Consider the following 25602-nt stretch of genomic DNA (forward strand, 5'->3'; position numbering starts at 1 on the left):
TCAATTTAACTAGATACAAAATTTAATTAGGCCTAAACCCTACCTTCAAGATATTGTTAGAAATATACATGCAACTTGGCCAATAGATTTAACAAATGGAGAGTCTCAATAAAGAAATTTAAATTCTTTCTAAAGAACCCAGTGGAAATCCTGGAGTTTAAAAGAATAAAACTGAAATGAAAAATTCTCTAAAGAGCTCGTCTGCGTATTTGAGATGGCAGAAGGAAGATTCAGTAACATTAAAAATATATATCAATATGAATTATTTAATATGAAAAACAAAGAGAAATGATTTAATAAAAATGAACAAAGCCTCAGAGACCCATGGTTCAATATCAAGTCTATCAATATATGGGTAATGGGAAACCCCAGAAGAATAAGAGAGAGCAAAAAGAAAATAAAAATTATTTGAAAAAATAGCGACTGAAAACTTCCCAAATTTGATTAAAAAAATAATAATCTACAGATCCAAGAAGCTTACTGACACCAACTTGGACAAACACTAAGAGATCCACACCTAGACACATCTTAGATAAATTTTAAAGCATGAAGAGGAAATCTTGAAAGCTTCAAGAGAAAAAACAGCCATCAGGTACAAACAATATAATTAATTCTGTCTTCTCATAGGAAACAATGGAGGCCAGAAGGCAATGGAATCACTTATTCAAACTGCTAAAAGAAGACTACCAAACAATAATTATACATCCAGTAAAACTATCCATCAGGAATGAAGGAGAAATGAAAACATTCCTAGGTAAACAAATACTGAAAGGATATGTTTGTAGCAGATCTGCTTTATAAGAAATACTTCAGGCTAAAAGGAAGTTGCACCAGAAGGTAACTAAACTCCACGGGATGACAAAAATGAGCACTAGAAATGATAAATATGTGGATAAATAGAAAACACTCTATAAAGATACTTTTCTCATTTCTTTCCTTAACTTTAAAAAACACAGGATTGTGTAAAATAATAATTATAATGCTGTATTCTTACATTAATTACCTCTGCAGACATAATATATATGGCAATTACAGCTCAAAGGAGTGGTAAGGAAAAGGAGGAAAATTTCTCTCTAAAGTTGATGTTAATAAGTTGTGTATTGAAATCTCTAACACGACTACTAAGAAAAATTTTTTTAATATAGTAAAAAAATGAATTCATATAGTGCACTAAAAATATTTACTTAACATTAAAAAAGCAGCAAAGGAGGACCAGAAGAACAATAAAAGACATGAGACAAATGGAAAACAGATTTTAAAAACCGATAATCATAAATTCATCCATATCAATAATTATATTAAATGTAAATACACTAAACACCCCATTCAAAAACTATAGATTGTCAGACTGAATAGAAAAGTAAGACCTACCTGCAGTTGGCCCTTGGTATATGTGAGTTTCACATCAGTGGATTCAACCAACTGTGGATAAAAAAAATTTTTTTAAACTGTGTCTGTAGTGAATGTGTATAGACCTTTTTCTTTTTATTATTTCCTAAACAATACAATATAACAATAGCATTTACATGGTGTTAGATATTGCAAGTAATCTAAAGATAATTTAAATTATACAGGAGGATGTGCATAAGTTATAGACAAATACTTCACCACTTTATATCAGGGACTGAACATCTACAGATTTTAGTAGTCACAGTCGGTCCTGAAGCAATTCCCCACAAAAACAGAGGGACAATTCAATATGCTATCACCAGGAAATACAGCTTAGATTTAAAGATACAATTGTTGAAATTAAAAAGACAAGAAAGATATACCATGCAAACAATAACCATGAGAGAACAGGAAAGGCTGTACAAATAGCAGGTAAAATAGACTTTAAGACAAAAAAAAAATATTATAGGAGACAATGACAGACACTTCACAATGACAAAAGGGTCAACACATCAGGAAGATATATAATTTAAGTGCATATGCACTTAAAAACAGCCAAAAAATACATGAAGCAAAAACTGAATTGAAAGGAGAAATATGTATTTCATCAATAATAGTTGAAAACTGTAATACCCTCTTCAATAACTGACAGACCAACTAGTCAGAAAATAGCAGGAATATAGAAGACTCGAACAACATCTCCCCCAGCTCAACTTAACTGACTTTTGTAGAACACTCCACCCACTGACATATTCTTCTCAACTGAATGTGGAACAGTCTTCATCAAATAAATCATATGCTGGGTCACAAAATATTCTCAATAAATCTAAGAGACTGAACTCATATAAAATATATTCTCTACCATAATGGAATTAAATGAGAGATCCACAATAGGAAGAAATCTGGAAAAACCCCAAGTAATTGGAAATTAAGCAGCACGTTACCAAATTAACCAGTGGGTCAAAGGAAAAAAAATCATGTGGGAAATTGTAAAATATTTTAAATGGAATTAAAATGAAAACACAACATACCAAAATTTATAGGACACAGTTCAAATAGAGCTTACAGGGAAATTTACATCTTTAACATGCATACCAGAAAATAACAATGTCTTAGAGCAACAACTGAGGCTTTCAGCTTTCGGCTTTCAGATACTAGAAAAAGCAAACTAAAGCTAAAGAGAGCAGAAGAAAGAGCATATATTTTGTGCTAACACTATACAGGGCATTGGACACTCTTGCAGTACAATGTAGAATGGTACATAGAATAGAAATCAAGAAACATTTCTTCACAGGACCAAATAGTAAATAGTTCAGGCTTTCTGAGCCATAAAATCTCTGTAGCAGCCACTCAACTCCACAATTATAGCATGAAAAAGACAGACATTGAGTATGAATGCATATGACTGTATGTCCAAGAAGTTTTATTTATGAGCACCGAAATTTGAGTTTTCTATAATTTCTACATGTCAGGAAATAGTATGCTTGTTTTGAGGTTTTTGCAACCATTTAAAAAAATGTAAAAACCATTCTTAGTTCACAATTGAATACTAACAGGGACTAGCCCAAATGTGGTCCATTGCCATAGTTTGCTCATCCCTACCTGATTGATAGAGTCAAAAAAAAAGAAAGAAAGAAAGAAGAAAAAGGAAGAAAGAAACCATAAGCATTGATCCCCACTGAGGAAGGGACTGTATCTTTTTAGTTCTGTATCTTCAGCCAGTTAATACATGAGATAACAGAGTTTAGGAGAAGTGGTGGCATCCCATGGAATCTCTAGGATGAAAGAGAAGTAGCTGGACTGACTTGCTGGTACAGTTTATAGAAATAGGATTACTTAGTTCTGGTAAATCTTTAGAGGGAAGGAACTAAAGATGAAATCTAACATAGTAAAATTTCATTCATAGTAAGTACCTAATATGTTTATTTTATTTAATCATCACAAACCTTCCATTTTACGGTATTCCGCCTCAAGATCCCATAAGTATTAAATGGCCAAAGCAGGAATAGAAGAGGCTGGTAGCTTAAAGCTCAATTCTTTTTCCAGGAAGCCGAAAATAAATGGTGGTCATGAGCTCATCCTCTGCTGTCTCCATGCTTCTCTTTCAGTATTAACACATAGAGATCACAGTTAGGAAAGCATGAGCCTGGATCCCAGCAACAGCCCTGGGCTACTTCTTGCAGATCCTCATCACTGCCACTTAATGTGTTTGAGCCTCAAAATTCCCTGGCTGTGTCATGGCAATGATAATGACTCTACCTATATCCCTGATAATTAGGAAGATCAAGTAAGATAATGAGAGTGAGAGTGTTTTGAAAAGTACAAAATATGATACAAGTAGATGGTGGAACTTTTTTGTTCATTCTTGATTGAGTTGGGCCTTATTTTTTTTTCCAGAATGGACACATCTTTGTGAATCAATCACTGTGCTTTATAAGCATGTGTCAGCTTTTTCTACATGTGATGCGTGCCTGGATGCAGCCCTTGTTTATGGGCAGGCCTCAGTGTGGGAGAGATCTGTATCTGTGGGTATTCAGATAACTAGGACACCCTGTTCTGTTTACAAGTCAATCTTTTACTGATGGGATTTTGACTTTTTCCCTCCTAGTAGCATATTATGGACAATATTCGTTACTGGCATGACTAACTATAAAGTTAGAATACTCAGCACCCTCTTCCTAAATTATAGCAGCAATGATGGTAGAAAACACTCTTTTACAAAAGAGATATCTGACTTTCTCTGGTTTTGAATCTAATGAACATCAGAATGCTTGAAGTTTAAGGTTAGATAAGTATCAAGAAGCTGAATGCTTATCTGGAAACTTTGAACTTTCAGTGCCTATTTGGGTAGAAAATGTCATGATTATACTTTGTTGCCTGATTTCCATAACTTCCTGAATTTGAAGGGGCCAGAAATTCTTTGAAAAAAGAAAAACCACGGTGGAGTCCGACTGCCTCTGATGGCAAATAGAGTGAACCAAACAGAAGTGTTCAGGAACCATCTCAGCTTTCCATCTCCACCTAACCCTACCCCATAGATAACCCTGCACTTCCTAGATTTTAAACAATGGGTAGTTGGATGGCAGGGAGTTGCAGGATTTCTGTTTTTCATTTGTACCTGGCAGTTTTACCTCTCTGTGGAGTCGGGATAGTACAGCAGGCCACCACCCAGACCTTCCACTCACTGTCTCAAACTCCTCATCTGAAGATGTGAACAGAGATCGCCATTTCACAAGGTTCTCATGGGAACCGGTAAGCCAACGTACATTTCCTGGCACACCTCAGGCTCTGAAAATGCCCATCTCCCTCCCCTTCTTCTTCTGCCTTCCACTGGGGGGACTTGTTCTGGTAATGGGACTGCCCTCCCCACCCACAAAAAAAATAGGTTATATAATCCACCATGTGTGTTATTGCACCATATGATGAAGAACTAAACAGACAACCTGTGAATTTCTATTGAGAGCTTGCACCCCAAGATGGAGTCAAGGTTTGAGAAGGCCATGCAGGAGGAGGGAGACTACACTCACCACACCACTTCTCTCTGGAATAGAGAGAAGGCCCCAAAGAGGTCACTCCCGTCTGGTTGATTAACCTTGCTTTAAGTCAATTAACAAACTTTTTCTTTGAAAATTTCCAAGCATAATTGTGATTATCCCTGACTACAACACATTGATTCAAAAGCACAATGGGAAAAGAGGAAGAAAAGTTCCCTCCCACCTCTGTCTCTTGCCTTTCCTAGATTAGGTGAGTGAACACAGTACTGAGTCATCACTGGACTTGATTCTCATTCAGTAGCCTCAAACCCAATGAAGTTGGACAAAACAGGAAATGATCTGAAAGAGAAGATCTACAGGGGCCAATATGAAATGGCAGGGTGCTCTCCTCCCAGAGGAACTCTATATTAAACTGTGGAAGTTAACCAGATAATTGCCAACTCAGGATATTTCAGAATAGCAAATCTGATCTTTCTTTTTCAAACTGAAAATCCAGTAAGAAATGTTTTCTTACACTATTGTTTTATATTATCTTTATCCTTTTCACTTATCTCTATCCTAAATGTCTATTAAATTTGAATTAATCTCTCCTTTGATACAGTTTCTCTCTTACTATCTGGTCTGTAAGAATTTAAGGCATAGACTATGTATATCTTTGTTCACCAGCATCGTTGGTGCTGGCATAGTTCCCAGCATAGTGGAGAAACAAAATCACAATATAATGCACTTTTTACTGTGGATTAAAGCCAAAAAGATTGTAAGTGCTTGAAGAAAAAAAATCTCTCTTTTGCTTCATATGCATCCCCCTCTACAAGGCTGAGCATCTCACCTTCCACATAACAAGTATTTATTACCAAATAAATGAATGAATGAACAAAAGTATTAAACATTTATTCAGAACCTTCTGGAGGGCAAGCTAAAAAGAAACGTAATGGAAGACAGGTTCCCTGTCCTTTATGAGGATAAAATTTAGTTGGGAAGGGATGATATAGATACAGAGAGTTAGATAACATTGTCAAGTAAATTTAAGTTACCTATGATGTGTGCAGACATGGAACATGGAAGAAAATTTACTAAAGACATAATCACAGGCAGTTAGGAATGCCTTCTGGGAGATACACAGACTGGAAGCAGCTCTTACAAGAAGGACTGTAGAAAATGGAAGATGTAGGTAAGGAAACTAAAATGTTGCCATGTGTTTGATGCATATTTTCTTATTTCATCTTCACATGTCATCAAAGAGGGGGAAAAAATAAGAGCCCATGCGTAGTAAATAGTGGGTCAGGATCTGAATCCAAAGCTATCTGACTCTCTGAAGAATATTTTCATTCTTCATGGGAATACCTCTCACCTGAAAATAGGAAGAAGGAATTAAATGAAGGGAGAATGGCATGAGAAAGGACCTGGAATTGGGGGGCATGCCTGGTTGCAACTGAAGCTGAAATGTTAAGATGGAGTGGAGTTAGTTTCCAGGGAGGCAATGCTAGAAACATAGATAGAAGCCAGATGAAAGCAATAGTCAAAAGCATGCTCCGCAGCTTGGACTTTGTTCTGTGCTTTGAATGGAAAACTTTTCAAAGATGTTAAAAGGTAATAAGTATTCCAGGAAAATTAGTCAAGCTCTTATATAAGGTAAAGTAAAATGGGAGGACTCAGAGGCAGAGAGTGAGAGCTATTGCAAGCGCCCAGCGGAATGATGCTGACAGACTTGGGTAAAGTGAGTTATTCATTCATTCATTCAGTCCCTTAAGTATTCTCAAGTATCTCAACAAATACAGCAAAAGAACAGGGCAGGTGCAATGCTTTTTCTAATGGCACCTACTTTCTAGTGGGGAAGAGAGACAGTTAAGAGGAAAAAAAAATGAATATTGTTAGAGAGGAACAGCATCATGAAAAATCATCAGGATAGTGGGGTGAAGGGTCAGATAGAGGGGCTGGTGATGTGCGAGGTTGAGTGGACAGGGAAGGCCTCAGGAGGGCAGAACAAGCCCCAGGACCAGAAAGACCAGGCAGCAGAGTGGGGAGGGAGCCTGGCTCAGGGAAAGTCTGCAGAGAGGACAGAGGTCTGATGATGCAGGGTTCATATTGAATGAGGGAAGAAAAACATGAATGAAAGACACACTAGGAAGATAGGTTCTGTTGTAGGTTCTGTGTGTCTTTGAACATGGGGGTAAGGAAGAACTTCAGGGTGATTTCAGATTTGTGATTCTCTAGGACAAAGAGGTGACAAGGAGAGGTGAGGGTTTGGCTTGAGGGGAAGGGGAAGTTTTCGGTTTTATGAAAAAGAGCAGTAGGAGATAGAGGTAGCCCATGACTCATTTGTGGCTTGAAACCTCTTTCTTATAAGAGCAAAACTATTTTCTTTCATACCATTGTGGAATTTCCGAAGCTGGAATTGCTGACTACATCACAGAACTCATTTGCTCAGCTGAGAATGTTGTGTGCCTTGGGAAAGGTGGTCACACCTACCTCTACCTACAACGTGTGAATGTGGAGTGTGCAAAAATGCCAAAGAGGCAGGACTCCAGGCATTTTTCTATCAAAACACATTTCACTAGTTTTAAATTTGGTTATGAATAGCTCTCCCAATTTTGAAATTGTTTTAAAGTTGGCTCAGAGTTAAAAAAAACAGCCACATTAAGAATGAAATCAGGGAGCATGAAATATAAAGGAGTGAAGATGGTGGAGGGTATAAAGAAAAACCTCTGTTGAGAGTTGAGGGATGGAAGATAACATACACAGAAGCTTAGAAACTGATTGAGGCCTTGACTCTGAGCTTCCTTGGCTTGTCTAAGTCAGGACAAAATAGGAAAACTCCAGTTTGCACGATTCACGGTCTGGTCACAGTGGATCTTGCTGCTTTTCAGGAAAAATCACATTCCTTGGCCCCGTGCTTTAGAAAGGTATATATGCATAGGATGCAAAATTATCAATAACATCCCTGGTTTTTTAAAAAAAATGGCCACAATAACAATTATTCCATGTGGCTGTTTCTTTCAACAATCCTTAGTGGAAAATCTAAGTCTGAAAAGCTTTGTGGCATCGTCTTGAGAGGCAGAGAATTGGGTCCAGGTATGTACATTTCTGGAGGTCTGGCTTAGTCCTGGGATAAAGATTGGATAATCTTGATGAAAAGGCCATCACTACAGCCTAGGGTGTCCTGGGTAAGTGGCATCTCTGAAGGTGGTGGGTCTCGCCTAGCAGACAGGCACTGTACCTGCAGCCTGAGGGAGAGGCTCTTGCTCTGGTCAGAGAGGGTGTTATGTTGAGAGGGTCACAGAGCTGGGCTTGTGCTGGAGCACAGGGCAGGAGGGGTAGGGGGCAGGGCTGTACTGCCTTTACTGGTCTTCACCTCCTCCCTTCTGGTGGGCTCCACCAACTCTTCTTCCTGCCCCAAGTGTGTGGTCTGCATCACCCAACACTTGTGACTTTCCTGTCATTCTTTGCCCCTGTGCAATGCTACTTTGCTCCTGAGAGTCTAGGCTTTTTGCTGGGAAAGATCATCACAGCTCATCTTCCTGGAGAAACCAGAGACTATTGCCTCCCGCCCTGACTTCCCAGTATGTCAGCTTGGATAAGTGCTTCAGAGGGGGTGAATGACACTTTACACTTTGAAATCAGGAGTGTCTGTTCTCAGGCTGACCCAGAGCCGCAAGGCCACCTGTGGCACCCCTTCTCCATGCCCAGGTGACTCTTCTGAGCTGTCTCTACCCCAGGCACTTCTGCAGTCCTGCCCCTCCACCTTCATTGCCTTGGCTTGTCCTAATTAAAATTTGTAATTTAAAAAAAAAAGAAAAATCAAAAGCTGGTAATCGCGAGCCTTCCTTGTAAAAAACACAGCTTATTTCTATCATTAGCAACCTGTGCTGCAACAGAGCCCCTGACACGTGCATTTCAGGAGCAATTAGGAATCGCTGGCTGCATTTACATAACATTAAAATCACTGTCTACATATGCAAAATAAAATGAATCTCTTCCCATTGCTCCCACAGGCACTGGCCTGAGGTAGATTTCTATCTGTTTTTGCATTTTAGCCACATGGATTTATTTGATCTGCCCATTATTTGCTTTCCTGGTAACGGGAGGTTTCCCTCCACTCTAACTGCCTGGCCAGGAGCAGCAGGCTGGGCACACCCGCGCCAAACCACTCGGGAAGAGGGGGTGAGGCGGGGCCGCGGCCTATCTCATCTCCCCTCCCCAGCATGCCTTGCAGCTGCAGGAAGCCACCCACCCATATTTCAGAAACCACAGGCTCCTGTGGGTTCCAAGAGCCTCTGTCCTGGGTGTGCTTTGAAACATGCACACAGTTTAATGTCTTGTTAGTCACCTTCTTTTACATTGCTCAACTGGAACTGGGAAGGAGCACCAATTACTGTGAACCACGCATGGTTTGATCTTCAGTCTTCCCCTTCCCTCAAGAGCAGCCATTCTGGTAGCAATGCCCCACTGCTGCATGATAGAGTTCTAGCTCAGCTGGTGTGTAGAAAGGAGGAGGCTGTTTCTTGTTATGAACACCTTCCCACCACACAACAACGAGCTCTAAGCAAAACCAAGATGTTTTTAGCTGCCACCTGTCATATCAGAACCCAGGATGCTTCACTATGGAATGAGGAAGAAAAGCCCACCTAGTTGGAACCACGACTGAGAGTTGCTTCTCCCCTACTCCTGTGCCCCTGCAGTCTCTCTTTCCATCCAGAGCCCCTCTTCCCTCTCTCACCTGCCTACTCCCTTATTTTAGACTCAGCCCAGGGCCTGAAATGCACACTTTCCCCTCGAGCTTCTTCAGGACTTTCCTCTGGCTCCCGAGGCCCCTGCATTTCACTGCTGTAGCCTGTGGTCTGAGCCCCTGGGGGACAGAGCAATGTCTATCCCCCATCCCTGGAGCTCAGCAAAGAATCTGGCTGCAGGATGCACTCAGAAGATGCTCCTCAGCTTGAAGTCAAGAAGACCCTGGTTTGCCTAGCTGAGGCCTACCTGGTTGCAGAACAGTTAAAGAAGGAATATGCTAGATCAGAGGTAGCCAGCCGAGGCCAGCAGTAGACTCTGCAGCTGACACCTTTAGGCCTGCCTGAGGCTGCAGTGAGCACCTCAGCTGACCACATTCAGCCTTCCTGACTGCAAGACTGGAGAGGCCAGCATGCCTTTGCAGCTGCAACTCCAGAGCCAATCAATCAATTGCCCAGGGTAGGAACCCCTCCCAAGGCAGTGCCCTCCAGTTTATGAGGCCTCTGCACTCTGTGACTTCTCCATCCTCACAATGCCCTGTTACATGGGCAGTGATTAGCCACAATGCACAGATGAGGAAACTGAGGTTCAGAGAGGTTACACCACTTTTTCAAGATCACATAACTCATAAAGACCAGACATATGAACCTACAAATGTTGATAAATCCAAGTCACTGTGTTTTTGGTTGTTTTCTTTTCCCTAGCCACCCACTAAGCCTGGTGACAGGAGCAGCTTCATGGGCCTGCGAGCAGTGCAGTCTCTCCGGGTTTTACAGTTAATGCTCTGTGGTTGCAGTCTTGAAACTGAATAAATTTACCTTGAATTTGTGTTTTGTCCGTGAAGTCTGACGAAGCAATGGAGCATGCATTGGGGACTCGGAGACTCTGCTCATGTGGGGCTCCCTTCCAGGTGCCTCCCCCTCCCAGGGATGGGTTCTCAGCTACCTGCCCAAGCAACCCCCAGCAACCACTGCCATCTGCTGGGAGGGGACCTGAGCCTGTGCATGGGAATGGTTGGGCCTACACAGTTGTGAACAGGGCCCTGGGTACCTGTGAGTGTCTGCAATCTCCCCATGAGTATTCCTATGTCCAAGGGATGTGACATTAAATAGCAAGTAAAAAACACCATGACAAGAGAGAGACCTAGAAAGAAGGAAGAAATGTTTTTCCTGCCATTTGAGCAAGGGATCCCCTAATTTCAGTTTGCACTGGGCTCTACAAATTATGTAGCAGCCCTGTCTGGCAGAGGTGTGCCAGGTAACCCTACGTGTCCGCTACCTTGCAAGATGGATGGTGGGCAATTGGCCCTTCCAGTGCCCCACAGGGCCTAGTATCTTAGATTGTAGTTATTCTTAAGGTATAGGATGAAAGGAGGAACAGCAGCAAAATGCCACCTTCATGACGTGCTCCAGAGACTGACCTCCTTCCACCTCTCTCTCAAAATTCATGCTCTGCTAAGCCAAGGGCCTCATTGGCCAACAAGTTGAGTTCAGGCCACCTCCTGCTCAAAGGAGAGGATAAAAAGTATTGTTGAATATCTAAGAGCTATATTTTTAACACTTGTGTCTAAAACAAGGTCGCGATTTTGCATCTGCAATAATTTATGCCTGGAAATAAGGAAGTGAAATTCCCACCTACTGGAAAGACAGTTAGGAGGGCTGTTCCATGGGGCAAGTGTGGTTTAGAGCTGTGCAAACACACATAGCAGGTGCAGGGAGACTCAGGAGCCATGAACAAGCAGCTGCCATGAGCACTACTGCTGGATACCAGAGAGGGACCAGCCTTCTTTCCTCATTTGAAATGCGGGAAAGGGCAAGAGCGCATACTTTACAGGGGACAGGCAAGGTTTGAAGGAGACCAGACCAGAGCAGGATTTGTCTGTGTGAGATGTGTGTCCCCAGAAGGGCAGTCTGCACTGCCTGGCATTCCATCCCAGGATTCTCACTGCCTTAAGATGCTTGCAATCCTCCCCTGTTAGGCTCTACATAAAACTGTGTAACTTTTTTCTGTCCTGCACATGCTGGTTTCCTCTACTGGGCATCCCTCATGTACTCTTCAGCCTTCACTTCTGCTGGAATTTCTTTCAGAAATCTCTGAGCTGAGATATGATTGGTACTGACTCCTCCACCAGCTTAGGAGTGGCCATGAGGGCTGACACCCATCCTGGTATCACACTACCTTGGCCTGTACAGGGTTAGGATCCAATCAGAGGCAAGGATATTTGCTAGGGCCTTGGAGAAAAAGAAGTTTGTCTTGTGGGAGACCTTCAAGGGCAAACATCATCCTTTTCTCTGAATGGTAGGGCATGAGAATACAAGGTCTGGATGTGAGGGCTGAGATGATCCAAGGTCCACCAAGTGCAGTCCACCAGGCTGGCACTGCAGAAGGCAGACCACAAAAGTAGAGAGAAACTGAGCCATTCATTTCACTGCCGATCCATTCACTGGATCCTGCCCCTGGCATCTGCTCTCAGCTTTTAAAATTGGAGCTGATACATTTCCCATATCATTTAGACAAGTTTCAGGTTTTTTTAATTAAAAAATTTTTACTCATGTCATAGACATTAAATTATATATCGATGTTCAATTTGCATTTTCATAAAGTAATGAGGTTAACTCTTAATTTTACCTCTTCTTGACCACATGGCACAGGAAAGCATCTCAAAGTCCTTACCAGGATAACTCTGTGGACTGGGTGATTGATGCACCCCAATGCGAGCCTAGAGCTTGCATTGTGCTCATTCTATGGAAAAACAGTCAATCTAAAGAGCATGGCAGAGTGGGCTATGGAGACTGTGGTGGGCAGAATTCTCAGACAGCCCCAGTGACCCTCACCCTTGTATAGTCTCCTCCCCTTGGGTGTGAGCAGAACCTGTTGAATGTGTTGAGATAGCCACTCCTGTGCTTATATTACAGTTCATGGCAAATGGGGTTTTGCAGATGGGATTAAGGTCAGTAATCAGTTGACTTTATCAAGAGAGATATCATCTTGTTGAACAAGAGCCCTTTTCATCCGTCTCTAGTGGTCAGAGATGGGAAGTGAGATGCTCAAAGCATGAGAGAGATAAGACGTGAGGGAGATTCTCTGTGGCTGGCTTTGAACATGGAGGGGACCACCTGGCAAGGAACATGGGCAGCAGTGTGAGCTGACAGCAGTCCCTGCTAAGAGCCAACGAGGAAACAGGGCCCAGCCTTACAACCCAGAGGAACTGAATCTTCCAATAACCTGAATTATCTGAGAAGGCGGTTCTTTCCCAGAGTTTCTGGATTGAGGACTCAGCCCAGTGAGCATCTCAATTTCAGCCTCAGGAGACCCTAAGCAGAAAGCCCAGTCACGTTGTAACCAGCCTTCTACCCACAGAATTGTGAGGTGATAACTGGGAATTGTTTGAAGCCACTAATTTCATGATAATTTGTTATGCATCAATAGGAAAGTAACACAGAGGGACAGACCACAGCAGCTGTCTGAAGTCTCACCCAAAGCTACAAGGCTATTTGTACCCTGGCCTTCACAGTTATTTGGAAAATTAGAGTCCTTTTTCGCCTAAGTTTATTTAAATTCAATTTCCATTCTTGGTGACCAAAAGCCTCCCAACATAGTTCTTAAGTTCTTATAATATCTTTTAATTTATATTTTATAATATGCTGCAAAGAATAGGACTACCTGGACCAGGGATATTCAGATTTTTAGCAACCTTGCTGAGAATTTTTAATTGTTTTCTGAAAGAGTAATGTCAATATATCCTGCCACCAAAAAAACAAACAAAAAAAAACTATGAATTTACCAACAGCAGCATAAATCTACCATTATCACTCCTCTTGTATTATTTGGTTAAAAGGTGGTATTAATTTGTACCTGCATTTTGTTTTGTTTTTTAGCTTTCAAACTTAATATGTGTAATCAATTTGTGTGAACTCTCTGTTCATTAATTATGATCAATTTTCTATTGGAGTGCTGGTTTTTTTCTTACCATTTTTCAATGAGAATACCTATTAATTTTCTGTCATACTTAAACCATTTCTGTTTGGTTTTTTTTTTTGAATTTTATTTCTATTAGGTATATTATACTTGTTTGGTAGAAGTCTCTTATTTTTATGTTTCATATCTGTTGTTTCCTTTAAGATTTCGTATATTGGCCCAAAATTTTGGAATCATAAAAACCTTCTGATATACACTTTACTTCTCTTTACTTCTATATTCATTTCCAGGATTTGTCCATGTCATTTATTTCTTCAAATACTCACGTCTTAGATTTATTTATTTTGTTTTTGTGTGTTTTCTATTTTTTTCTTTTATCACATTTTTAAGGTGGCCTCAGTTGCCAGATACAGAAACTCAATTCAAATCAGCATGAACAACACTTGATGATTTATTTAAAAGACATTTGGGTAGTTCACAGATTCGAAGGCCAAGATGAAGAGTGACGAGGGTGGAGGAGGCCTAAGAGGGAAAACTGCCTTCCTCTCTTTTTCTCTCCTAACTCCAGGAGCTCAGACTATTATTTTTTCCATTGGCCTAAATTTTGCCCTGCTGAAGAGAACAGGACAGCTCAGGCCTGAAGTTCTGCAGCTCCATCACTCAAGGCAATGATGAGCCCTCTTCCAGAAGCACCCAGTAAAGTCCAGGGAAGGGCCCAACTGGCCCAGCTTGGGACCCCTGCTGGCCCAGCAGATGGAATCCTATAACAACTGGTGAGTGTTGCCTCTAGAAGACACTTCTTCATTCTCACCTAGTGAGAAGGCACTAAAACTCAACATTGGTTTTGAGCTCTTCATGGTACAAAGCCTCCTAGAAGTCTGAACCAGGCAAAAGGCTGACCTCCAAAGTCAGGCAGTGGTCTCATCATTAAGAGGTGCTGGGAAGCTTCCTGATGACCCCTCTTCCCGCCATGCCCTGCGTTCTCCCGGAAATGACCGTGAGCACCTGCTACTGCTGGAGAGCAGGGATTTCCCAGGCTGCTGTAGGACGCAGGCTCCCAAGGAATCTCACATCTACCATTCATCTTTGGAAAGAGATTCTCTAAATCAGGACTCCTTGGTTTTATTTGACCAAATTGAAAAGCTTTTGGATCGAGCTTTCCTTTGTTATTATAACAAGAGTAGGAAGACCAAGAAAGCAGTATTCTTTACAGAATACTCTACTTTGCCTGAATATCATGGTCTGCTCATGCTATTTACTACATAGTAATGTAACAAATTTCCTGGGCTCCCTTCTTAAATAAGTATGCTTTTTTAGTAATTCACTCCTCATTGGATACCACATTGCAATACCTAATGATAACTTTTAAGACACATTCTTGGAGGGGAGGGTAACAGGCTTCTCTCTGCTCTCTTATATACTTCTGTTTCTCCAGTTCATGTTGGTTAATTTTATTTGCATCATTTGGAGCTTTGATTTTAGTCAGCATTATTAATAATTTACTCTTTGACTTAATGGGGCTGCTGAGGGGATGAGACAGGTCTGGTTGAAGCAGTGTGAGCTCCCTGGTATGGACAGCTATGGGCATCGTGTGTGTTGCCAAGTGCATTACAGAGTAATAAATGTATAACGAGTTGGGCCGTCTGGGTGTGCTAAAAATGAACTCTGAGTTAAGTAAGAGAAGCATTTCCATTGTGCTGCCTGTGCTACTAAGGAGCCCTTTCTGTGAACTGTCCTGAGCTACAGACTTGTTCAGAATCCACTTCTGAGAATGGGTGCAGTGTGTTTAAATGACTAGCCTTTATGCCTGTAAACCCTGAATTATTTTAGAAGTTGGTTCTAATTATTTAGAACTGTGTCTAAATAAGTTACTTTACTCAGGAGAGATCTGTATCCCTGTTCCTAACCATGCACCATGGAACAGGTCTTTGGGTGCTACTCAAAATCTCTCCTTTCATTTATTTAGTTAGGCGTGGTCTAAACTGCACCAGTATAGCTTGTGGATGTGAAATGGTTAAACAGTAAAACCTCAAATGTGTGCAGCTGTGGGTTGGGAGAGCTGGAGTCTTCACCAGCTGGACACAGACAATGTGGGAGAGAGAACCACATTCACAATGGGGGAGAGTTTGTTGTCTATACTCTAGACAAGTCTGGTTTCCCTCACACTAAATCCAGAGTAGTCTTCAGATTGGAGGGAGAAAACTCATGTCCAGGTAACAATACAGAATATTCTAGAAAGACTAAGCTAGAGGAAAGACTCTCCCTTACATTCAGTGGCAACCAAACAGATTTAAACACAGGAGTGGGTGACTGTCCTTAAGATATAAGTGTCAATCAGTTGCAGAGAGAGGCTGAGAATCTTTTCAGCTGGGGTGAGAAACTCCAGTCAAGAAACAGCCCCTTTGTCATGGACAAGGTGTGGAGCAGGAACAGGGGTGCTCCAAAGGGACTCAACAATGATGAAGACCTGAGAATTCCAGACAATGACAAAAAATAGGACCAACAGCAGTCCCTCCACTGCACTCAGCTGAGAGCTTCACCAGCAGAGGGGGAGTGAAGGCTAATGTCAGACACATTGAGCAATTAACTAGTTATTTTTATACACATAATCATAAGAACCCCTGAGTTACAGTCATCTATTGCAATCCAAATCGGTAGACCATCACCAGAAACTCAGTCTGCATGGAGTGCCCTGATGTCATACTTAATGACAACTTTTTAGACATATTTTTTTAAATCAAGCTTTTCTCTATTATTTTAAGAAGAATAAGGAGACCAGGAAAGCAGGTTTCTTTGCAGAATTTTGCCTGAAAGTCACTGTCTGTGCTATTTAATTTATTACAGAAATATATTACAGGATTTCCAAATTTTTTAAAAGGTGAAGCAGAATTAGCTTTGGATTAAATTTTCTGCTATTTCTATATACTTCTAGGATTTCATTGTATTCAACACAGTACTTCACCAGCAGGTAGGAAGGAAAGGGACATTTAGCCCAGCCCTCTCTGCTCTCCGCTCTTGACTAACTCCATCCGTTAGAGTGGGAATGGGTCGTGTCTTCAATGCAGCTTGCTCAGGAGGAAGTGGGCAGGAAGATCAGTCACCATTGCAGCTATCCCCTCAGCAGCAAGGCAGGAGTTCTCCTCTGGCCACAAACCCCGTGGACACTGAGGAACGGCAGCCCTCTTCACCGTGTGGGGCCGCAGTGATGAGATCAACCCATGGGCCCCTCCTGCCGATTCTGCCACAAAGGGGCCCAAGTGGCAGCCTGTGAGTGCCAAGGACAGAATTAGCCACCATCCTGGAATAGGGACCCTATCTTTGTTTGTTCATCCAGTCAACATGTATTGAGCATCTATCATGAGTCTAGATACCAGAAGGAAGCTCCAGATCCTGCTTTTGAAATCGCACACATCATGTTCACAAAATCTTGGGCATGTACAGCAAGGATAGGGAGGAGATCTAAGCAGCTCCATCTTGGAAGGACGATGGGGTCCTGAAAGGGATTTCTGAAACTTAGGGGTCCTGAAAGGGATTTCTGAAACTTACTCTTCTCATCCTGCAGAGCAAAGTTTAAACATTTGTCTGAAGAAACAGAGAAAAAAAGAACAGCTGTGCAGAATAAACCCATTAAGTTCTTACAGAACAACCTATTTAATTAAGTGCTTGACATGTGCCAGGTATCATTCTAATTACTCTACACACCTATTTAATCATCACTTTACACTGCCTTAGGCCTGTGTACCAGGCATATCTCTGTGTACTTTAAAATATGAAATAATTCAATTCTCTAAGCAATCTTATGAAGGGTACTGTTACTATCCCGATTTTACAGATGAGAAAATTGAGACACAGAGAAGCTAAATAATTTGCCTAGGGACACACAGCAAGTAAGAGGAAGAGCCAGGATTCAAACACAGGCAATCTCACCATGGACTCCATGCTTCTAACTCCAGTGCCTTATCCCAGGTAGAGAAGCAGCAAATGTCAGGCACAGCAGCAGGACTGGAGGTGTCTGTTTCAGTAAGAACCCATCCCTATTACCAGATATTCAAACAGGGAGACAGTTGTAGTACCTTCCACTGGGCTGTGGGGTTGAGGGGAGAGCTTATAATGGAAAAGGAAAAGTAAATTCATACCAGACGTGGGATTTCAAGTCTTAGCTTCACAAACTACCAGCTGTTCTGAGCCTCAGTTTTACCCATCTGCAAAATGGGGATAATGATGTCTGCCTCGTAGAAGCATGATGAGAACTCAGTGATGCATGAATAACTATTCACACAGTGTCTAGCACAAATTTGGTGAATAGAAAATACTCTCACTTCTATAGCCCAGGTCACGCCTTCCTGGATGGAGATTTACTGTGAAGCCGGATCAGGCAACGCTCCTTCCTCAAGTGTCCCCAGCGTACCTGTGGCACCTGGAAAGCTGCCGCTAACAGCTTCTGCTGAACACGCAGACACAGAGGCTGTTCAGACCACAGTGATGTGACCAGGTAAGATCTGAGGCTCTTTCTGGTTCAAACAGTTTATGCTCCAGGAATCAAGATTATCATAATTACGGTAATTATCCATAATTATGATATAATCCATAATCCATAATTGGTATAATCCATGTGGTATAATCCATAATTATCCTCTTGTCATTATCATTGACAAGCTAATCAATAATCACAGAATAAAAATATATTGACATTGGAAAATTAGTTGAAGACTATCTTGGGCAAACTTCCTTTGCCTTTGATGTAACATATTAGCAGGAAACTAATAAAGTGAATGCAATACACTTGTTGAAATACAAGGAAAAATGTGTCATTACTCAATTCCAATAAAGTCCAAAAATAAAAAGAAATAATAACTTGTGAAAAAACTAGTAGTGATGTTGGGGAAAGGAGAATCTTACTTGTTTAATGTCACCTTGTAAGACTGAAATTTTTACAAAATGCAGTAGAAGATTCAAAATTTTCAGAATGTCTAAACAGAAAACTTTATTTTAGTATTTTCTGTCTAAAACTAAAAAAAAAAACAGTTTTAGACAGGAAAAAAATACATTGTTGCTGTCCAGATAGTGACAAATGGTGTCAAATGTTAATACCTAGCAGCTACTACCACTACATGTAAACCTGCTTTAATAGTCACTATGGAAGATTATGTAAGTAAAGTGATTGGGAGAGGAGAAAGAAAAAAAAGAGGAAGGGAAGGTGAGGCAAGAGATGATACATTTTTCTAGTCTGATTTTACAATGGCTCAATTACTCTCTTTTACACTTCATTTACTCTATGCTTCTAAATTTATACAGCTAATGAATGGGCCCCACCTCCCCTGGAATATTGCCCAACAGACTCCATATCTTAAAACACCACACCTCTGGCAGAGCTCCTGACCTTCTTTAGTGGTTGAGCTGATTGATCTCATTAATTGGCAAAAATCTATTTATTTCTTCCCTAATAGATACTTCCTATTAATTCGATTAATCTCCTTCCTAGAACATATGCTAAATTTAGAGAAGGTTCTTCAACCGCAGAGGTACCATGATGCAGGAATATTTCCGTAATAGCAAATTCATTCTTTCCAGAACATTAGCCCAGAATTTTTAATAACCTTAGGAGCTATCAGATTTGCACACCATGACAATGGCTAAGTCTCCAACCCAATTTATCCTCTTACTCAGATACCCACTTTAACTAATTCTCGTGCTAGAAATGTATCCATTTTAAACTGGGAATTTAGAGGTCTCCTTGATAGAAAGCAGTAAAATAGTACGCTCTAATTTCAGGCATGTCTAATGGAAGTCTTATTCCTAAACTGTTATTAAATTACTGGGATATTGTGCTTGTGGTTTATGTGACCCGTTACATATGGCAACATCTCTATTTAAATGTCATCTTGGGCCATCTTTTCAAAGACACATCAAAAAAATAACAAGAGCTATCGCTAATAAAGAAACTCATTTCTTAACAGTTCTCAATCAAATAAATTCTTTCCTTATTGGACGGTCAACAAATTAAACAATCAACAAATGTTCACTAAGCATCACAGGGGCAGGAGGGCCTATATATATATACTCCAATCAACTCACCCTGGCCCTCCTGGCAGAGATGGACTGAAAAAGAACTTTACACCTCCTCTTCCTTTCCCTTCTCATCCCTTTGTACATCCAATCCTTGGCTCCCGCATTATCTAATTATGTTCAATAACCATACAGAAAATGCAGCTCCTGAGTTTTGCAGGGGAAAAAGAAAAACATACTAAATTTGCTTATAACAGAATTCCGTGTGAGAGAAATTTGCATCTGGGCAGCGACTGGGTAGTAACAGAAGTTTTAGCAAAACCGAAGGACCCACTACTATGGGGGATTAAGGGGCACACAGAAAGTCTTTGGTGTTTTGGAACCAACCTGTATTCCAAAAGAAGAATCAGCCTCACAGAATGAATACTCACCCCTCTCCCATCTCACCCTCTGCCATCTGATTCCCAACCTTTCCTTTTCTCTTGCACATTAGTTTAGCTGTCTCCTTTCTGGGCTAATCTTTGACCACACCAATGTCCTTGGCATCAAATCTTCACATGGGTTTCTTGTTTTGTTAAACAAAGACACTTTCTTTGTTTTATTTTTTTTAATTATTAAGATGCCTCAAAATTGTGTTGCATGAGAATAGCCAAAAATTGAGGAAGAAAACTCTTAAATTTACATCAATAGGGAAATAATTAAACAAAAAAGATGTATCCATTCAATGTAACACTACGCATTTTAAAAATAATGATATAGAATTGTATGTTTGAAGTTCAAAATTGTTCATGAGATTATAATTTTTTCTTAACTACTGAGCAGACACAATATTATAAAATATACACAAAGTATAATGATTAGTCATGCAACAGTCATGAACTCAGCACTTGAGAAAATACTCATCATCCTTACTCTGAAGTCCTGGGGATGTCTCTAATCTTATTCTCTTCTGTACCTACTCAGAAAAAATCATTATCCTGAATCTTAGGTTTATTTCCTTATGTTCTTCAGAAAATTATTGTTATTTTCCAACATCTATTAAATAATATATTTTGATTTTTATGTCTTTGGACTTTATAGGAATGGAAGTATAACTTTTATATTCTTTTGTGATTTGCTTTTTCCACTGAAGACTAAGTTCCTGACATTCATCTGTATTGACGTGTAGCGTAGAGTCAGCTCACTTCACCTGCTTTGTGGCCTCCCATTATAAGCATACATCACAATTTTTAAAAATATTCACTTCCCAGTGGACCTTCTGGTTTCTTAAATCTTTTGTTATTACAAAGGGTGCTACTAGAAATAATATTCTTAAATACTTCAATTTTTGCTAATTTGATAATATTCTAACACAGTTTTAATTTGCATTTCTCTAATTATGAATGAGATTAAGCATCTTTTTATGTGCTTGTAAGTCATTTATGTTTCTCCTAGACCCCTTCCTTACACCTTATACAAAAATTAACTCAAGATGGATTAAAGACTTAAATGTAAAGCCCAAAACCATAAAAACCCTAGAAGAAAACACAGGCAATACCATTCAGGACACAGGCATAGGCAAGACTTCATGACTAAAACACCAAAAGCAATTGCAACAAAAGCCAAAATTGACGAATGGAACCTAATCAAATTACAGAGCTTCTGCACAGCAAAATAAACTATCATTAGAATGAACAGACAAACCAGAGAACAGGAGAAAATTTTTGCAAGCTACCCATCTGACAAAGGTCTAATATCCAGAATCCACAAGGAACTTAAACTAATTTACAAGAAAAAAAACAAACAACCCATCAAAAAGTGGGCAAAGGATATGAACAGACACTTCTCAAAAGAAGACATTTATGTGGCCAACAAACATATGAAAAAAAGCTCATCATCACTGGTTATTAGAGAAATGCAAATCAAAACCACCATGAGATACCAACTCACGCCAGTTAGAATGGTGATTATTAAAAAGTCAGGAAACAACAGATGCTGGTGAGGCTGTGGAGAAATAAGAATGCTTTTACATTGTTGGCGGCAGTGTAAATTAGTTCAATCACTGTGGAAGATAGTGTGGTGATTCCTCAAGGATCTAGAACCAGAAATATCATTTGACCCAGCAATCCCATTACTGGGTGTATACCCAAAGGATTATAAATCATTCTACTGTAAAGACACATTCACATGTATGTTTATTGCAGCACTACTTACCATAGCAAAGACATGGAATCAACCTAGATGCCCATCAATGGTGGACTGGATAAAGAAAATATGACCTATATACACCATGGAATACTATGCAGCCATTAAAAAGAATGAGTTCATGTCCTTTGCAGGGACATGGATGAAGCTGAAAGCCATCATTCTCAGCAAACTAACACAGAAGCAGAAAAACCAGACACCGCATGTTCTCACTCATAAGTGGGAGTTGAAAAATGAGAACACATGGACACAAGGAGGGGAACGTCACACACCAGAGCCGGTTGGGGGTTAGGGGGCAGGGGGAGGGAGAGTATTAGGACAAATACCTAATGCATGTGGGGCTTAAAACCTAGATGATAGGTTGATGGGTGCAGCAAGCCACCCATGGCACATGTATACCTATGTAACAAACCTGCACGTTCTGCACATGTATCCCAGAACTTAAAGTAAAATTTAAAAAAATTAAAATAAGTCATTTATGTTTCTTTTTTGTAAGTGTCTATTCAAGCCTTTTGTCCATTTTGCTATTATTTTTATTATCAATTTTAAAAATCTGAGTTGGAGGGTAGATTTTTTTCTAAAGCAAATGTTTGGTAGTTCACAATTTTATCTGTAATAATTTTATTTTAGAGAAATGGACTGAGAAAAGATTTAATTTTCATTTTTTTCCTGTGTGGATAACAAACTAGTCATACCACATAGGTATGAGTGTGTTTCTAGGCTCTCTATTCTGTTCCATTGATCTGTTTAGTTTCAATACCAGACCATCTTAATCACTGTTATTCATAATATTTCTTGTTGGCTGTTAAGGCATATGGCCCCACATTTTTTAGGATTTTCTTAGCTATCCTTAACTCTTGGAGCTTCTGACATACATATTAAAATTATCTTGTCAAGCTCTTTAAAAAGAGGATGTTTGATTGGGATTGTATTGAATTTCTAAATCAATTTGAAAAAAATAACATCTTTAAAATATCAAGTTTTTTGATCTATGAACATGGTAGGTATATCTATTTAAGTGTATGATAGTACATTTACCTATATTTCCATCTTGACTTGTGTGTCCTTTTCTGTTTCTATATTATGAGGCGATTTCTTAGTTTAAAAGCTTGGAATAATTATATTTTTCTGATCAGGTTGTAATGATTCTCTTATTTTTTTCATAATATCCTTTACCTTAGAGTCTCTTTTGTTTAATAGGAATAAAGCTGCACCTGTTTTTATTTGTTTCTTTGTTGTTGGTTTTTTGTTTGTTTTTGTTTGTTATTTTGGTCTCTATTTGGCTATGGTATGTTTACCCACAGTTTCACTTTTAATCCTTCTGATAACTTGTATTATATGTCTACTGTAAAAGGTACATAGCTTGCTTTGTGTTTAAAATCCACTGCAAATCTAGTTCAATCTCAACTACAGAATTTGGCCTACTGAAATTTCTTTCAAGTAAGGACATATTCTAATTTATTTCTTTTACTTTATGTTTTCTATTGGTACTGCTTTTTATTTTTTTACTCTTGCTTCCTTTTGGATTTAGTGTTTTTTCTTCACTACTGGTTTGGAAGTTATCTACCTTATTCCTGTTTTTTAGTGGTCACCATAGAAGTGTTAACATGCATACTTAATATGAAAAGTTAATAAATATTTTTACCTCAATCCAAATCATGTTGAGACCTGAGAATATCTCTGCTTCAGACCTTTTCCTCCTAATCCTGACTTATATGCCTATTGCCACAGCTGCAACTCAACAAAGACTGGCCAGTGCCTTAGATTTCATCTAGATGGTACTTTTCCTGAAGCTGAAATTCATTTCCATATTGGCACAGCCCCACCTCTCTCCTCCCAGGATCTCCCATCACCAGCTTTGGATGTAACTAGAAGGAGTTTATCCTCAGGCTTTGGTGAAATCAGATAGTCAGAGGAGAAAACTGCTATACTTGACTACATCTTTGCCAGGATGAAGATGACCAGGGAATATTCTTGTACCATATCTGCCCATCACTGAATCCAGTCCATGTGGGATTAGACTGTAGAAATTAAGAGATGTGTCTATTACCTATTCTATGTTTTTGGGCTCTATTTCTGGTTGTAAGAATATTCTAAGGTTCTTTTTAGAGAGGGGAACTTTGAGGCTCTAAGAGAGGAAGTGACTGAGGTCACCCAGGAGTCAGTTGGCAGAACCAGAAATAGACCCCAGGTCTCATTCTCAGTTCAGACAAGGCAGCATGTTCTGCTCTGATGTTGAGTGAAAAAGAAGACAGAGGGAGAGAATTTTCAACAGACCATATCTGTGAAGTGGAAGCAAGAGAATTATTTTCCTTAGAACAGACCTTTCTTCTCCCCTTCCCCTCAAGCCTGTCTGAAACTCCTCTGCTAACTGGCTTGAGCACTTGGAATATTCCAGATGTAAGAAACGCAGACGGGCAAGAGCACCAGCCACCCTCCCACAGCTGCAGCCCAGATCTTGTGATTTCCGCCAGGCTCAAGCTTGGCCTCTTGGTTTCTCCTTGTCCCGTGTGCTGATTGTGGGAAAATTCTGCGTGGGACACGTCTTTTCTTCAGCACTCTGGGAGTTTGCCACTCCGGCCTCCCCCTCCCGAGGACAGCAGCAGACGTGCACATCTGCTTAGGGGCAGGGCTGGCAGTTCCCAGACCACTCCTGGAAGCTGCAGTGAGAAGATACAGTTTACTCTGAGCTTCCGTCTTGTGCACCTCTGAAGTCCCCAAGGATAGGGCCTTCGAGAACAGAGAAAGCGTGGCATGCTCTGCTCCCAAATTCCTTGGGAGGAGAGGTTTCATTGTCCTTGGTTTCTTCGGCTTGTAAAACTTTTCTTGTCTTTTTTTTTGAGACAGAGTCTCGCTCTATCGCCCAGACTGGAGTGCAGTGGCAGGATCTCGGCTCACTGCAAGCTCCGCCTCCCGGGTTCACACCATTCTCCTGCCTCAGCCTCCGAGTAGCTGGGACTAAAGGTGCCCGCCACCACGCCCGGCTAATTTTTTGTATTTTTACTAGAGACAAAGTTTCACCATGTTAGCCAGGATGGTTTCCATCTCCTGACCTCATGATCAGCCTGCCTCCTCGGCCTTCTAAAGTGCTGGGATTACTGGCATGAGCCACCGCGCCTGGCCAAAACTTTTATTCTCTGGTGAGGTTGTTTGAGGCTCTCCATGCAATCTCCCGAAAAAGAGACCGAGGCCCACACAGCATGAGAGGAGAGAAATGAGTACAAGCTAAACGCAGTCTCTTCTGATGGCCTCTCTTTCCCAGAAATAAGAGGTTATAGAGAAAACACAAATGGAATCTAAATCTGGTAAGATTTGCAGAACCTCAAGGTTTCGCTGGGTCAGGAACAGGGTAAAAATAGTCTCTGAGGATGAATCCTGGCCAGGAAAATAGAGACAAGTGAAGGACAGGGAAATACATTGTAAAATTTCACTTTTTCCAGCTTCCTATTTGGTTTCACTCTGAATTTTCTCTGAATCATTTATTTCTCCCACCGCCTTCATAGCACTACAAGGAGCCAGCTACAGTACCAGAATCCAGGAGATGGAGGCATGAGGGCTTTTCAAATGTCCAGTGGTAAAAGGTATAGTAAAAATAGATCCCAGAAGTAGGCAACATGCCCACAAAGCTGGCCAGACAAAGTCCTGGGATGCAGGAACCCAGCCACTCAGCACAAAAGACAGCCATGGAGCTCGCAGTGCAGACGCAAGGGCCCCGAGAAGAGGAACAGCCAAAGGTCACCTCGTTTTTGGAATGCTTCCAGCTATCCCAAACAAGCAAATGACGATCACATTTCTGAAAATCCTCACCACGGGGGCATTCCTGCTTCCCCTGACGGCTGGTTCCTTTCCACTGGCCAGTTGTTTCAGACACTTACGTTAATTTTCC

At 40.6% G+C, this 25602-nt stretch overlaps 1 long non-coding RNA gene across 1 annotated transcript; it reads left to right on the forward strand.

Moving 5' to 3' along the window:
- The first annotated feature begins 598 nt into the window (after positions 1-598).
- Positions 599-10407, forward strand: LOC107976066 (uncharacterized). Its single transcript, XR_001719708.3, has 3 exons — positions 599-754; positions 4515-4641; positions 10313-10407. It is a non-coding gene; the product is annotated as an uncharacterized LOC107976066 (long non-coding RNA).
- The last annotated feature ends 15195 nt before the right edge of the window (positions 10408-25602 follow it).

The sequence above is a fragment of the Pan troglodytes genome, chromosome 6, assembly GCF_028858775.2.
Source record: "Pan troglodytes isolate AG18354 chromosome 6, NHGRI_mPanTro3-v2.0_pri, whole genome shotgun sequence".
NCBI lineage: Eukaryota > Metazoa > Chordata > Mammalia > Primates > Hominidae > Pan > Pan troglodytes.